The sequence below is a fragment of the Phyllobates terribilis genome, unplaced genomic scaffold (genome assembly GCF_046119375.1).
Source record: "Phyllobates terribilis strain yellow unplaced genomic scaffold, ASM4611937v1 Scaffold_9__5_contigs__length_417890890, whole genome shotgun sequence".
NCBI classification, from domain to species: domain Eukaryota; kingdom Metazoa; phylum Chordata; class Amphibia; order Anura; family Dendrobatidae; genus Phyllobates; species Phyllobates terribilis.
The window spans coordinates 320,097,002-320,107,952 of NW_027362769.1; positions in this window are offsets into that span (position 1 = coordinate 320,097,002).

Below are 10,951 nucleotides of genomic sequence, written 5' to 3' on the forward strand. Positions count from 1 at the left end.
CTGAAAAAATATTTGGGCTTCTAGCGGTGTGTGGGACTTGGTCTATTAGTCCATCTATACTGACCTCCATCAGGTTGCAAATTAAAAATAATTTTTTTCTGCATCTAACCCAGCCAATAGTTTTGGCCTAATACCACAGTTTGGCCACTCAGCTCTGCTCGGTTACCATCCATTGTTTTTTTGTGCAAACAACTCCAGAGTTGTGAATTAGTTAACCACCAAAATGAGTGGAAAAAGGCCTGCTGCTGGTGGAAAGGGGAATAGGCGTGTTGGGAAGGGGAAAAAAGGTTGTGTCCGTGGGGTAGGTGCAGAAGAAAGACCATCTTCCAGCCAAACTAAAATGTCTACTTCTTTTAGCGGACAATGTGATAAGATCCCTTTCTTACGGCCACGCCAATCGCTACAAATTCCAGATGAGGCACAAAAACAGCAGGTGCTTCAACGGATATCAAGTGCTCCTTTAAGTGGGCTCTCCTCCACATCAACTTCAACATCACAAATACTCCAGTCCTCAAAGGTGTCACCCAAATCGCACTTGCTTCCTCACAGCTCCCAAATCTCCAGCTGCCCGTCTGAGTATGAGGTAGAACAGATGGTTGAGTCTGCAGAGCTGTTTACTCATACTATAGCCTGGGAATCAGAGGTCGACTCCAGCGCTTCTGTGAATCCAGACGAGGAAATGATCTGCACTGATGCCCAGAATCTTTATGAGTCGGATCCAGGACCAGACGCAGAAGGTTCTGACCATAATGTAGACCCTCATTCCCAAACTGTAACTCCTGTTGGTGGAGACAATGAGGAAGACGATGATAAGACTCAAATACCTGATTGGAGCGACAACTTTAGTTTTTTGTCAGGGCAGGAACAGGTTGGCTCTGAGGACGACGGGTGTGATAACGCACAGGGTGATGATGATGAGGTCGGAGATCCCACTTACTGTCAACCCACAGTCAGCCAAGAGATGAGGTCAGCAGAGGAGGTGGAGGAAGATGCTAGTGACGACGAGGTCAGGTTGCGCCTTCCTGGACAGAGACGTAGTACTGGAAGCACGTCAACAACTGCATCCTCAAACACAACTCTGCCTCTCACCACAAGTCGTGGTGGCTCTTCAGGTCGCATGGGTGCTAAGCCTTGCATAGCCTGGGCATTTTTTCAGATCGATAAAGATGACCCAACTCGTGTTATCTGTAACATTTGTCAGCAAAAGCTAAGTAGAGGCCAAAAAATACATAGTTTGAGTACTTCATGCATGAACCGGCACATGGACATGAAGCATAAGTTGCAGTGGGAAGCTCAGTGTGCTACAATGCGGTCTAGCCGGCCGGGCCAACCACCGTCTGCCATATCTTGTGCATCCGTGGCCTCTTCATCCTCTGTGACTGGGGGGACAGCAGTCACACCTGTTTTGGGGCGCAGACCTGCCACCTCTTTACCCGCAACAGCCAGCGTGATTGGCAGGTCATCATTTTCTTTGGAGGTGGTAACACCAGCTGGTCTTGAGCGCTGTCCGACATCGATAGCACCACCTTTGGATCAAGGCAACCTAACATGTCCGCCTGCATCTTCCTCACAGACCGGCAGTTTGCCGGGGACACCCTTATCAACCCCGTCTAAGCACAATAGCCAGCCCTCGGTCCCTCAGATGTGGACAAGTAAAAGACCATTTCCTCCTAGCCATGAGAAAGCTAAGAGGTTGAATTTCACCATCTGCAAGCTCTTGGCTACAGAAATGCTGCCTTTCCGCCTGGTGGACACAGAGGATTTTCGAGACCTTATGTCCGTCGCAGTGCCCCAGTACCAGATGCCCAGTCGGCACTACTTCTCAAAGAAAGGTGTGCCTGCGCTCCACCAGCATGTCGCACACAACATCACCGCTTCTTTGAGAAACTCTGTGTGTGACAGGGTGCATTTCACCACAGACACTTGGACGAGTAGGCATGGACAGGGGCGTTACATGTCGCTGACTGGGCACTGGGTAACTATGGTGACAGCAGGACAAGGGGCTGCTGTCCAAGTCTTGCCGTCCCCACGAGTTGTGCGTCAATCCTCTTTATGTCAAAGTTCCTCCACTGCTTCTGCCTCCTCAACCTCCTCTCGGTCTTCCACCTGCACCCAAAGCCTGTCTGGTCATGCCACAAGCTTTCTAACTGCGCAGAAGGGATCCTGCACACCTCCTTACTATGCTGGCAGTAGGGCTCAACGTCATCAGGTGGTTTTTACATTGAAATGTCTGGGAAATGTGAGTCACACAGCTGAGGAGTTGTGGTCAGCTCTGGAGAACCAATTTCATGAATGGTTGTCTCCACTGGACCTGAAACCAGGGAAGGCCGTGTGCGACAATGCTGCAAACCTGGGTGCGGCCCTTCGCCGGGGCAATGTCACACACGTGCCTTGTATGGCTCACGTGTTGAACCTGGTTGTCCAGCAATTTTTAGCCCACTATCCCAGACTAGATGGCCTTCTGCAGAGGGCACGGTCGCTGTGTGCTCACTTCCGCCGTTCGCATCCCGCAGCTCAGCGACTTACATCTCTACAGAAGTCGTTGGGCCTGCCACTTCACCGGCTAAAATGCGATGTGCCTACCCGGTGGAATTCAACTCTGCACATGTTGCAGCGACTGTGGCAGCACCGACAAGCCCTGGTGCAATACGTTCTGACGTATAGCCTGGGCCAACGAGATTCAGAGGTGGGGCAAATCACGCTGGAGGAGTGGTCTCAGATCAGGGACCTATGCACCCTTCTGCACAGTTTTGAAATGGCGACGAAGATGTTTAGTGCTGACAATGCCATTATCAGCATGACTATTCCGGTGATTTACATGCTGGAGCACATGTTAAACAGAATTCGGAGTCAGGTGGTGGCACAAGAGGAGGTGGAGGAAGTAGAGGAGGAGGAGTTGTATGCGGAAGGGCTAACATCTGCAAGGTCCAGACGGTCGGCAGCACCAGGGCAGCAGGCATGTGAGGGTGGGGGAGATGATTTTACCAGGGCGCATGGTAGCAGCCAAACTAGTGAGGAAGGTGCAGGAGCCCAGGAAGAAGTGGAGGACGAACTGATGGAAGACTCATCAGATGAGGGAGACCTTGATCACATTTCTGTTGTGTGAGGTTGGGGGGAGAGGACAGAGGAAGGAAGCATCAGGGGCGGAACTACCGACCGTGCAGCCGGTTCATTGAACGGGGGCCCCGAGGGAGAGGGGGCCCCTCCAGCCTCCAGCAGGGCCGCCATCAGGGCATGACTGCCCTGACTCCAGTATGGGGCCCGGCCGGTAGGGGCCCCCTCGGAGCCCCCCCTCTTGTGCGTCTCTCTCCTCATGGGGCCCCCGGCCCCATGCTAAGCGCCGGGTCCGGGACATCAGCGCTGCGCTGCTCTGCTGCGGCAGCGCCTTTATGATTCCCCTGACTTCCGGTCATGTGACCGCGCCGTCACATGACCGGAAGTCAGGAGAACCTGGTGTCAGCGATTTGGACGAGCGCCAGGATTCTGCAGGGATCGCATGGGGGTAAGTATAACAAGTTTTATTTTTTTTTTTTAAATACAATTAACTAGGAGTGGGGGGAAATGGGAGATGCACATGGGGGGGAAGGGGAATGGGAGATGCACATATGGGGGGGGGAAATGGGAGATGCACATATGGGGGGGGGAAATGGGAGATGCACATATGGGGGGGGAAATGGGAGATGCACATATGGGGGGGTGAAATGGGAGATGCACATATGGAGGGGGGGGGGAAATGGGAGATGCACATATGGGGGGGGGAATGGGAGATGAACATGGGGGGGAATGGGAGATGCACATGGGGGTAGGGGGATGAGAGAGGTGCACATGGGGGGGAATGGGAGATGCACATGGGGGGAGGGGGATGAGAGAGGTGCACATGTGGGGGAGGGGGATGAGAGAGGTGCACATGTGGGGGATGAGAGAGCTGCACATGGGGGGGGTGGTGAGAGCTGCACATGTGGGGGGATGAGAGATGCACATGGGGAGGGGGATGAGAGATGTGCACATGGGGGGGATGAGAGCTGCACATGGGGGAATTGGGAGAAAATGAGCTGCACATGGGGGAATTGGGAGTAGGGGGATAATGAGCTGCACATAATGAATGTGGGGTGGGGGAGAGTAAATGATGATGGGGTGGGGAGAGCACGGACATGATATAATGAATTGGGGCAGGGGGTGCATGTAAATAATGAATGCGGGGAGCAGGAAGTATAGAGTAGGGGGCGTTGCGGATGCAGGAGTGTAACTGGTAACAAATTGGTGGAAAGAGTAGAGGTTCTAATTAAATTATATATTAAGTGCCTATTTACAGTTAATGGGGGCACCGTGGTGGATTACAATTTATATTTGGAATGGTGGGTGGCATAATAACTATATATTAATGGTGGGTGCACGTCTGTATTCAGCTGCGTAATGTAGAAGTTGGGGAATGTGCTCTAGATAACTGTGTTATTTTATGCAGAGACGAGTCCTGGCTGGAAGACGTGATGGCGGTCTGTGCTGGATGAAGGAGAAAAGCGTAGCTGAAGGACTTCACCTAGAGACGTCACCAGTGAGTCAGTGTATTACATGTACACTTACACTATATACTATGTACCGGGCTCCTGTGTATAATGTCACTGGTGATCACTGTATTACCTGTACACTGACACTATATACAGAGCTCCTGTGTATAATGTCACTGGTGATCACTGTATTACCTGTACACTGACACTATATACAGAGCTCCTGTGTATAATGTCACTGGTGATCACTAGATTACCTGGACACTTAAATTATACATACCATGTATAGAGCTCCCGTGTATAATGACACTTATGGTAATATTAGTAATGTGGTGGTAATATGTGGTCTGGTCATGGTGTGGCAGTTTTTCTTCCTTCTGTGTGGTATTATTCGGTCACTATGTTGTGGTAATATGTGGTCTGGTCATGGTGTGGCGGTATTCCCTGTATGTGGTATTATTGGTCATTTAAAAAAAAATGTATATGACACATTCCCTTAAAGAAAACGAAATAAAAATATATCTAAAAAGAGTATTGGATGTTTTAAGAAAATTTTAATAGGTTAGAGTAGGGCCCGGCCAGAAGAGTCTACCTTATCGTGGTGGCGGCTTTAAAAATCTTTTGGCCAAAACAAAAGCTGCTGGCTATGTATGTGCCGCCGTCACATGGCCGAACGTCAGGAGAACCTGGTGGCAGCGACGTGGACGAGCGCCAGGATTCTGCAGGGATCGCATGGGGGTAAGTATAACAAGTTTTATTTTTTTTAAATACAATTAATTAACTAGGAACGGGGGGGATGAGATGCACGGGGGGGATGAGAGATGCACATGGGGGGGGGTGAGAGATGCACATGGGGGGGGTGAGAGATGCACATGGGGGGATGAGAGATGCACATGGGGGGGATGAGAGATGCACATGGGGGGCGATGAAAGATGCACATGGGGGGGGATGAGAGATGCACATGGGGGGGGATGAGAGATGCACATGGGGGGGTTATGTTTACATAACTTTGTTGCCTTATGAAGGGCAGGGGGGGGCCCCAAAAATTTCTTGCACAGGGGCCCACTACAGTCTGTGTCCGCCCCTGGGAAGCATGATTGTTACCTCGCCACCAACACAACAGGGACTTGGTGCTCCTGGATGCGCAACACACATGAGTGCCTTCTTGCTGCACTACCTGCAACATGACCCTCGAATTGTGAGAATTAGAAATAATCCTGACTACTGGGTTGCCACACTGTTAGATCCCCGGTACAAAAGTAAATTTGCAGAAATTATTCCTGCCATAGAAAGGGATGCACGCATGCAGGAGTATCAGCAGAGACTGTTGCAGAATCTTACATGTGCTTTTCCACAAAATACCAGTGGTGCACGTAGTGAATCTCACAGTTCCAACTTGCCAACCGTGGGACCGTCAAGTGTTCAGCACTCAAACCGTAACAGAACCACAGTATCTGCTGGTAACATCAATTTTGCGGAATCATTTCACCACTTTTTTAGCCCATCCTTTGCAAGGCCACAGGAGACAAGAAGTCTGACACATAGTCAACGCCTAGAGACGATGGTACAGGAGTATCTCCAAGTAAACATTGAAGCCACGACTGTGTCACTGGACCCTTGCTCTTTTTGGGCTTCCAATCTGGATAAATGGCCGGAGCTAGCCACTTACGCCTTGGAGATCTTGTCATGCCCCGCAGCCAGCGTTCTGTCTGAACGTGTGTTCAGCGCTGCTGGTGGTGTGCTGACAGATAAGCGCACGCGGCTCTCCACTGATAATGTAGACAGACTCACGTTCATAAAGATGAACAAATCATGGATCCGAAACGACTTTTCTACCCCTGTGTCATCCTGGGGAGAGTAAAAGCTTGATGATTGGTTAAAATCACCCTACCAACCGTTTTAAGCTTTCAAATTACTAATCATGTTTATCTGTATCTTGACTGGAAAATAATTTGGGCTTTGTAGCAGTGTGCAGCACTGATCCTATTAGGCCATCTATAATAAGCTTCACCAGATTTAAAATTAAAAATAATTTTTAGCTGCATCTAGCCCGGAAAATAATTTTGGGGCTCCGAGATGCGCAAGACACATAAGTGCCTTCTTGCTGCACTACCTGCAGCATGACCCTCATATTGTCAGAATTCGAAGTAATCATGACTACTGGGTTGCCACACTCTTAGATCCCCCAAACTTTTCGATCAACCTTTTCATTTTAATAAAGACCAAAAAAATGGTCATTTTTGAAATTATAAGCATTAGCAGGTTGTTAGAAACTGAAATCAAACAGTTTTCAACTCAAAACTTTATTCTAGGTGATGTTACATTTTCACATAGGACCCCTTGTTCGAAAGGAGCTTCTGAACTCTCTCGTCCATTGAATTTGTCAGGTTTTGGATGGTTTCTGCTTCAATTGTTTTGCATGAGGACAGAATACCCTCCCAGAGCTGTTGCTTAGATGTGAACTGCCTCCCGCCATCATAGACACTCCTTTTAATGATGCTCCAAAGGTTCTGAATGGGGTAGAGGTCAGGGGAGCATGGGGGTCACACCATAAGTTTGTCCCCTTTTATGCCCATATCAGCCAGAGATGCAGATGTTTTATGTGCAGCATGAGATGGTGCATTATCATGCAGAAAAATGATCTTGCTGTGAAATACACGGTTCTTCTTCTTGAACCATGGCAGGAAGTGCTGTTTGAGAAAATCCACATACATTATGGAGTTCATCTTTAGCGCCTTCAGGGATCCTAAAGGGGCCGACAATCTCTCTCCCCATGATTCCAGCCCAAAACATTACTCCACCTCCTCCTTGTTGGCGCTGTAGCCGTGTTTGCGTGGGGTGTCCATCAACCAGCCATCCTCCACTCCATTCATCTGGACCATCGAGCGCTGCACGGCACTCATCCGTGAACAAAACAGTTTTGAAATCAGTCTTCATGTAATGTTTGGCCCACTGGAGCCGTTTCTGCTTGTGTGAAGTGGATAGAGGAGGTCGACAGGATGGCGTATGCACAGCTGCAAACCTCTGAAGGACCCTGCATCTTGTTGTTCGGGGGACGTTGGAGGCACAAGCAGCTTCAAAAACTTGTCTGCTGCTATGACAAGGCTTTTTTGCCGCTGCTCTTTCAACCTGACGTAATTGCCTGTAGGAAAGAGTCCTCAATTTGCCCTTATCAGCACGCACACGTGTGTACTGTGAATCAGCTACATACTTCTTGATTGCCAAGACACTTCATCCTGATCATCGCACAATGTTGATTGTAGTCATGCCTTGACCTAAACACTCCACAATTTGTTGCTTCTCAGCAGCCGACACATCCTTTTTCTTTCCCATTTTGGCAGAAAATGTAGGCTGCTTAATAATGTGAGAGAGCCTTCTTAAGTAGTCTTGCCTTTCATTGGACACACCTGCCAAACTAATTAGCACAGGTGTCTGCAATTGCTTACAGTGATATAAAGAGCCCTGACACACATCACCATCAATGAGTTTAACTGACAAACAAACAAATTCTTCCCTTATCACTCCTAAACACTTTTTGCATAATAATTTGGAACGCGGTGTACATGTGCTTTTCCACAAAACACCAGTGGTTCACGTAGTGAATCTTACAGTTCTAACTTGCCAACCGTGATCTGTATGGAATTGTTCAATAAAGGGCCCAAAATTAAGATAACATAGATGGGAGAGGTCTCTATGAATAGGAATTCCTAAGTATTTGATACCCTGTGAGGGCCAGGCAAAGGGAAAGTTGGACTGGATGGAATCCTATATGGATTTAGGGAGGGAGACATCGAGGGCCTCAGACTTCGCTGCATTGATTTTAAAATTTTACCATGTAACAAAGTGATCTATTTCAGCCATAACAGCAGGGATGGATATATGTGATTGAGTGATATATACTAGGACATCATCAGCAAATAGAGAGCACTTGTACTCGGTGCCTCCCACCTCAATCCACCTAATATTGGGGTTATGGCGAATTGATGAGAGCAGGTGCTCCGTCACTAGGATGTATAAGAGAGGGGACAGAGGACATCCCTGCCTTGTCCCATTGGTGATTGTGAAAGGTGATGAAAATGTTCTGACGCACCCCCTGGGCCTTGGGACACCCGGAGCCGGACCCTTTTTGGTGGATGCTGGTGGTTGTAGTCTTCGTGGCGGCGATCCGGTTCCGTGGCTCAGGGCGGTCAAACCAGTGGCGGAACTATTTATGTGGTTTTGATGTTTAAATGTCCGACTACGCCACCCGTGGATTGCGGTCAGAGTGAACCGCCGCTACAGGGCAGACCGCTAAGGCTGGTGTTGTGGGTGCAGCAGAGCGTAGCATAACTCCCCACGGGAGGAGTATAGCCTCAGGGCAGTGTATGCGGAGGATGGGGGTGATGGTGCAGGGCAGCAGCAGTAACGACACGGAGTCAGTGATGCAGTTCAGGGCCTTTACTCACAGTTCTTATTATCCAGACCACGTCTGCAGGTAACGGCTGCCCACGTCGTACTGTGCTCACCAGGTGAGGGGCTCAGACAACTCCCAGATAACTTTGGAGCGCTTCACAGGACCCCCTTTGTGTGTCCTTTGTCTGGCCTTTCTTACCAACACTTCTGTCCGGCTGCCTCGGGCCTCCTCTTGGTAAACTTGGCGCCAGTTTCCCTGACCCTATGTGGTGCCTTCCTAGCGGGTGGAGCAAGGGGCTGCGCCACATAAAATGTCAGAGCCTCCGGTTTCTAGCTGAGGGTCGTTTCCTGCCTCCACTAGTTCGGGGACCGGTCTCCCCCTTTGGCCTGACCCCTCCACGCAGGTGGATTCGGGCGTGCGGTGGCGACTCGCCCGTCCGCACCCCTGGGATCCCTTCATTCCTCGTTCCTGGAGCCTTCTCCGCTCCTCTTCCTTCCTTCTCCCTCTTGCAGGCCTGGGCCTCTGTTACTAGGCCCGCCTCCGGAGCAGAGCTCATGCAGAGCCCCTGCTCCCTGCCACTTCTGCTCAGACTTCTCTGCACTGAACTAAGATGGTGCCCACCTTTTATACTCCCTTCTCAATGCACCCAGGAACTGCTTCCTCCCTGCTCCTGCACTGCAGGGTTCCCCTTCCTCAGTGTTCCCTCCCCCCACTCCAGCCAGGGACAGGGACTGTCGTGCCCATCTCAGGGGCATATTGGTCGCCCTGCCCCACGGCAATGTGGTGTAATGCATGCAGGTGTCGGGTCCTGATTCACACTCCATCCTTATCTGAGAGTGAGATATCACACCTCTGGGTGAGGTGCAATACGTCTGTAGCAACCGAGCCCTCGGTGCTACAGTTCCATTTATCTTCAGCCTAGGTGACGTATTGTGATACAGGGCCGTGATTTTGGCTATAAAAGGGTCCCCTAGACCCCTACCCCAAGCTTTTTAAGAGAATCATATATGGCGTGCCAGGAGACTCTATGGAATGCTTTCTCAGCATCCAACGAGAGTATCTACTTACAAATTTTTAACTGCATCTAGCCCAGGAAATACTTTGTGCCTAGTAGCAGTGTCTGCTAGTCAGCGGATTATCCCGGCTGTTAAGCAAGCTACACCACCTGTAGTTTGGACACTTAATTTTTTCAAAGGAAATGCTTCGGGACCACGGGATACTTAGTGAAGAGCATCAGGAGGCACCCCAAGGCATAGGGGCTGGGACTGGCACTAGGATGCCTTGCGGTGGACAGCCGAGCTCGATCCTTATAAAAGCTTTTTAACTGCAGCAGCTTTAGTGGACGCTACTGGAGCTGGAATTACGCGGCTGCTGGCATGAGACTTGCCCTCCAATAGATCCTTGTAAATGGATTTAAAGTGTATTCATTCAAATTAGAGGGACAATTTAAATTAAAAAGCTTAGAGCTGCCTCCACCACAGGGGGGCTCTCTCGACCCACCAGCGGACAGGCACCAGTATTGGGAGAGGGGGGCTGGCCGTCAGGGTTCACCGCGGCTCTGGCACAAACCCGGCGACACGGAGGTGGCACGGGCAGGAGCGGACTGGCCGTTTCGGCTTCTCACTTTTTGGATTTTAGAAGGGCATGACATGCCTATATCTGTGTCTCCCCCTCCTTTTACTCCTCCACCTCTTTTCTTTTCGCATGACTATATGTACTTGTCACTTTTCCATGTGTTAGTTGTGTCTTCTGAGCAGTTTGTCAGCTTTTGGACACCTTTGAAGGTGTTTTCTATGTGTTTCTATGTGTTTTTGTTTGCCTGCCATTGGTTTTAACGGTGTTCGAAGGTGTTCGACGAACAGTTCGACGAACAGTTCGGCGAACACACGGGTGTTCGACGAACCGAACCGAACTCGAACACTACGGGGGTGGCTCAACACTACTGTTTAGCTTCCTCTGCTGCCTGCAGACGAGAAGTGCCCCGTGTCCTCACTACGCTTTGGTGAGTTTCTACGGCGAGCGAACAGGACTCGTGCTCTTGCGTGGGGAGAAC